Source organism: Pinus tabuliformis, chromosome 3_1 (assembly GCF_031772625.1).
Source record: "Pinus tabuliformis cultivar Carrire ecotype Pingquan chromosome 3_1, CPIR1, whole genome shotgun sequence".
Classification (NCBI taxonomy): domain Eukaryota; kingdom Viridiplantae; phylum Streptophyta; class Pinopsida; order Pinales; family Pinaceae; genus Pinus; species Pinus tabuliformis.
The window spans coordinates 38,441,120-38,447,119 of record NC_142301.1 but is presented as its reverse complement, the minus strand read 5'-3'; positions in this window follow the sequence as shown (position 1 = coordinate 38,447,119).

Genomic DNA, 6,000 nt, shown 5'->3' with positions numbered 1-6,000 from the left:
TTTGATTTAACTCTTCTTGTGTGAGAGGCTCCTCTAAGGTTCCTCTCCTCCACTTTGTTTGATTTGCATACTTTTCTATATGAGGAAGTCTTACGTGGTCATAACTGGACAGCCTATATTTGACCCTTCTTAGGTTTATGAAGTGACCGGGGTCATATGGTTTCCAAAGGAAACTGGTTTGCAAGCCAAGGGATTCTAACATTCTATCCGCCTCTTGCCAACCTTCCTCCCTTTTGTTGTAGATAATGTGGCCTAATTGGTTCCTGACCTTGAGCTGTGCTTTCTTGCCTCTGCCTGAAAAGTGTAGCACATCAGCATTCCCAAATTGCCTGAAGTATTCCAGGGCAAACAATCTCATGGGCACATATTTGGGCAATCTGTATGGGGGCAACTCACACCCATATATCCTTATAACTGTGTGGTTCTGGTAGAAGTACCAGTCCCCAATGCTGTATGATTTAGACAACTGAAGTACCCTTTGCATCTCATCAGTTAGTCTTGGAGGAGGTGAGCTCATCATCAGAGACATGGCTGGGTGGATGAAGAGATCTATGAACTCACAGTAAGTATATGGAGAGTCAGATCTGCATTGGAAGGCAGAGGACCAATAGACCACTGACCTTGGATTGCCTTGGGCATCCACTCTTTTCACAGCAAAAGAAAACTTTTCATGTTGATAATATAGGATTAAGTGGTAGATGTAAGAGGTGTATCTGAACACCCTTTCTCTTGCCAAGTTCATTAACTGCTCATGTATCTTATCAGAGATGTAGGTGGCATAGTCATAGCAGATTGGAGACTTGCCAGGAGAGAACATGAGCATGATCACCAGCACAGTTTCATCAACAAATTCAATTGAATTATAGCCCAAAATGGGACTAATCATGTCTGCAAGATCTCTGCCCAATTGGTTGAGGTATACCTGGTTAAGAGGAGGATACTTCACAGAGTCAGAGCCAATGTACAGCTGATTGAGTTTGGTGACCTGAGCATCTGTCAATCTAGCTCCTTGATTTATCAAATCTATTAGTGATAAAGGAACTAATTTCTTCTGAGTCTTGAAGTTCAGCATCTCTTTGATAGCTTCAGGGGTGATATAGAAAACAACTGAGCATGAAGGGTAAAGCACAACCCTCTGAGTAGGGTCATAGCATTCGGCACATAGGTGGATTAAATCAGGAAACTGGTTGACCTGAGGGAGCTTGAAGATAGGGAGAAAAGAGTCCCATATGCCCAATACATCTGTTCCACTCTCATGTTTAGCCTTCAATTCATTTAGCAGGTGGATGTGGAACTTGGTATTCATCAGCATTTCCTCTGATATTTGATAATCCAGGTCTGCTAGAGGTTGCCATTCCAATTCTCTCTGAGGGGCATTTAAAGGAGCAATGTTCAATGCTACAGGAGCTACTGGTGGATCCATGGTTACTTTTAGGATTTCTGTTGTTTATAAACTGGTGTTACTGTGCAGAGCAACACCAAAGAGTTTTTCTTTAAAAAGAAAGGTGAATTACTGATGAACAAAGAATAAATGGTTAATTACAACAATTGAAATACTGCTCGAAGTATGGATAAGACAAATGCCTAGCTTTAAACTCTTTTAAACAGCAAATTGGTGCAGTTTAGGCTACCAGTCCACGATTGCGCGAACAGAATGTAAGTTTTATGAAAACTCTGGTAATATAAAGCTCAGCTGGTGAATTTCGACCTTACAGTGCAAATGGGGACTAGGCACAGGGGATTCGCCGGTGAATTATGTGTTTTTTCACTGTTTTAAGCTATTTTTGGCGATTCACAGACAAAACGAGGCGCAGGAGGGATTTACAGGGATAAATACCTGGCAACTGTTAACAATGGTCACGAATGCAGGTGGAAATGGCGCGCTAGCGGTCTCCAGCTCGAATTCAGCAGGTTGGCGTGAGTTTGGACGTGAAAAACATGCAGAGAAAACGACAGCCGTTTTTGCAAAAAGTGCAAAAAACGCGAAATTTTGGCCAAAATATGGATTTTTTGGAACATTGGCGCCTTTTTTGGTGACGTCAGCATGACGTCATTAGGTGGGATCAAGGTCGGATGACATCAGCATGACGTCATCGGGTGATGTGGTGGCATAAGAGAGATCCACGGGGATGGTGAGGTGGCAGACAGGTGGAGCAAAGGCAGACAGGGGCGCCGACGCGGCGATGACGCTGGCGGTGACGCTGGCAGGCGGGTTCACCGAAACCTGAAGTGGTTAGCGGTTTCATATCGCACCGCCTTCCATATGGAAGCGGAATTGTTAGAGGGGCCTCCGATACGATGTGGGGGTGACGCGTGGCAGAGGCCTCACGTCACCCTCTGACAAATTTCGGACGGTATCTTTCGGACGGCGGGGCCGGTCCGAAATGCACGAGGGACGTCGGATGAAAAGGGCCCGATCCGACGGTCGACGGATCGTTGAGGTGACCGGACGATACGGATGGGGGCGGGATTAAAATAATATATCTTTTGAGATTTGCGCCCGGCGGGAACCTTGGGAATTTGGCGGTTTACATGGTTTTTTCAATGTTTTTTAATAAAAATGCGGATAGCGCTAAGACTTTGGGTAAATGGAAAAAGTGGGTTTTTATATGTATTTTGCAAATGAAGCGGGTTAGGGGTAAAAAGGGGTTTATCGCAAGGTTTCTTAGCAAATGAAGGGTTTAATGGGTTAAATGACTTCTAAAGGGGAAAGAGGGGTAAGGCTTAGGGCTCTTTAAACTGACGAGATGTCAATTTAATCCCTGACAGTGAACATATGGCTATAATGCCAAGGGGAGGGATATTTATACAATGCTTGGGGTTTATACACCATAGGGTTATAATAGTAAGGAAAGGGTAACATAGGGGATTTAGATAATAGAAGTTAGGGGTTAATATGGATGGAAAAGGTGAATGAGGAGTGAAATCACTAAGTTTATGTGAAGATAACTTAGCTTAGGGAGTAGATCAAAATGAAAAGAATTTTAGACAAGAAATGTGGCTTTTAAAGGAATAAGAACCACCATAAGACCTCAATTTCTTCTATGAATCTCAACTGATGAAGGGATGTTAGTAATGAATGTGAAAAGGGGAAAAAGGGGAGTTAGACATGCTCCTTTGCTTTGCTGCACATGATGGAGCAAGAGAACCTTCTCAATCCACTGATATTCCTTTGTGACTAGGTTATCAAACACTCAATTGAAAGGAATGACATTTCTGCAACCCCATCTACCTACCCATCTACTTGCCTAGCATTTTCTGTTTCTTCATGGAGGGTGCACTTAGACTTGCAGACCCTTATGTGCATTTTCTTTTCTTTGGCTTTTTCCTTTTGATTTTCTATCCAAGGCTACCCTTATTGCTTCCAAGGTCCCAGATTAAGCAGTTGGGAACCTCAATTCTCTACCTAAGCTATTGGTCTGCCAAGATTAAACAGTTTGGACAGACTTCTTTCTCTATTCTACAACAGAAAAATTGAAACATGGCATGATCCAGATTAGGCTTTTGGACCATCCATCAAAACTTAATCAACATGAAGCTATATACACACATTGTCTCCTTTTGGAAATATGGGATCTTTGTATCACCAAAGCAGAGCATATTTGGAATTTTCTTTGCCAATCATGAAATATGAAACCTATTGGTATAGGTAGCTAACAGTAAGAATGAATCGTTATGTATCAAAAGTTTGTAGGTTTAAATTTTTTTGACTTATTTTTATTTACATATTACAGACACTTAAGCGTTATAGTGATAACAGTAAGAACCAAAAAATGGTCCCCCTGGGAATTCCTCTAATAACATACACAAAAATAAATAAATTAAAAACTAATAAAACCTAAAACCCTTTGAATTGAAAAAAAATGTTAGTAAGTCAGAAATTTAAAAAATCCTACAACCTTTGAACTAATGAAACTGCAAATTAAACGTAATTAATTTAATTGCTGCTCAGAAGATTCTGATGAAATTGCAATTTAGATGCATGAAAAATAAAAGAAAAATCAATGACAAAAAAATAAAGGCGAAAATACAAAACAATTAATTTTATGGATATTATATTTACCACTTGTTATGTCAAACCAATAATTGATTTTATATTTACTATTTATATATATCAAATCAATAAACAATTAAACCAAATATTAAAAAAAAAACTTCAACCGGAAAAACGTCTCTTGTCGAAGATTGGACCACAAAAGCTATCATAAGTACTGAAACTTACCCATAACAAAATTAATGTACATATATAATCTCAAACTATCTGCACATAGCTTTTTTGGTTAATAAATTCAAAAATTAAACAGAAAATTGATATCTAAAATCATTTTCGTAGTACTTAACTCTCTGATTTACGTGAAAAGGTTTTACCCAAGTTGTTATTCTATCAAAAGGTTTTGGAAAAATGAGGTTTCACTCCAAATCCCAAGTGGTTAGTTTTTATACCGTATAAAGCTTAAATTATTTTTTTATATTTTTATATATATTATGTTTAGAAGTGTTTTCTACTTCAGTATATAGGAAATGTTTATGTTATTTAAATATTTTGAATAGTTTAAATAACCTATAAATAAAATTAAAATTAAAAAAATTATAATTATAATTATAATAAATAATTAAATCAATTTAGATGCATTTTAATTTTAGATCTACCCAGTGTTTATAGATAGTGTTTGATATATCAAAAGTTATAATGAATCTACACTGATATTAATAATAAAAAATTAATAAATTAAATATATAATTATTTTTTATTATAGATTTTATATACTATCATTGTTAGTATAAAGAATCATATAAATTGGTTCAACTATATACATTAAATAGATTATAAACACAAATAGATATTGAAATATTTATTTTAATCTTCAATTTATTATATATATTTGCATGCACCCACTCAAAAAATATGAAAGCTGCTATTTGCGGTACCCTACAACTTGATTGATTTACCAACCTTGAAAATATGCAAATAACAATTTACTATAGCATACAACATGATTGAGGCACCAACCTTGATAATGGGCAAGCTTTAACTAACTCTAGGCTCCAATTTGATTGAGGGACCAACCTTGATAAAGAGAAACCTCTTATCAACTCTAGGCTCCAACCTAATTGAGGTTCTAACCTTAGTGGAGGTAGCCACCTCCTTTTTCAACTCCTCGTGGACCTCTTTTCAAAATATTTCAAAATGGATCCACCTACTCCTCAAAAATAAATCTTCATGTTGTCATATTGTTATCCATGTCATGTCACACCCCATCATAGCTTTGTTTCACCTTGTTCATCAATTTCATCACATATGGCTTATCTCAAAACTTGTTTATGTCATAAACTAAAAGCCTCTGCAACATGCTCATAAGCCCTCAAGGGACACATCAGAGATTTTCATCATCAAGAATAAGTTAAAGATGTTTTTCAAGCTTTTAGGAGTCTCCACCTCTAAACCATGATCACTATGTTTCTTCTATATTCCAATTTGGACATAAAATGAGTCCAAAAGTGCCCCAAAAACCTTTCAAAACCATAAATTAAATTAAAGGTTCTACAATTTTTCGAGCACGCTTCTACAAAATGATAAAATCCGATGATTGGTTCTACTTAAAGGTCCTTTCTGCTCTCTTAATGAATTTACAAAATGTGAATTATAAACATTAAAAAAAATGGACCTAATAGCTAGGTTTCACTGAATTACATAACTCCCATTAGGGGAATTTTGAGGTCTAAAATGAGCCTCCTAATGAAATTGTAAAATATTAGTGGAAACAATAGACTAATATTAGATTGCATCATCAAATTTTGGAGGGAAAAAGAAAAAACAATTTTTTCAACTCATATTTTCAACTTATCTCCCTATGAGTTTACTTAAATTTCGAGCAGCAACACTCGTTTGATGTATAATTTGATTCCTCATCCAAGGAATACCCACATTGCATACTTTCGATGGACCCTGCTACACGAAAAATGAAAAACGTGATTGCAATCATGTTTTTTCATGTACTA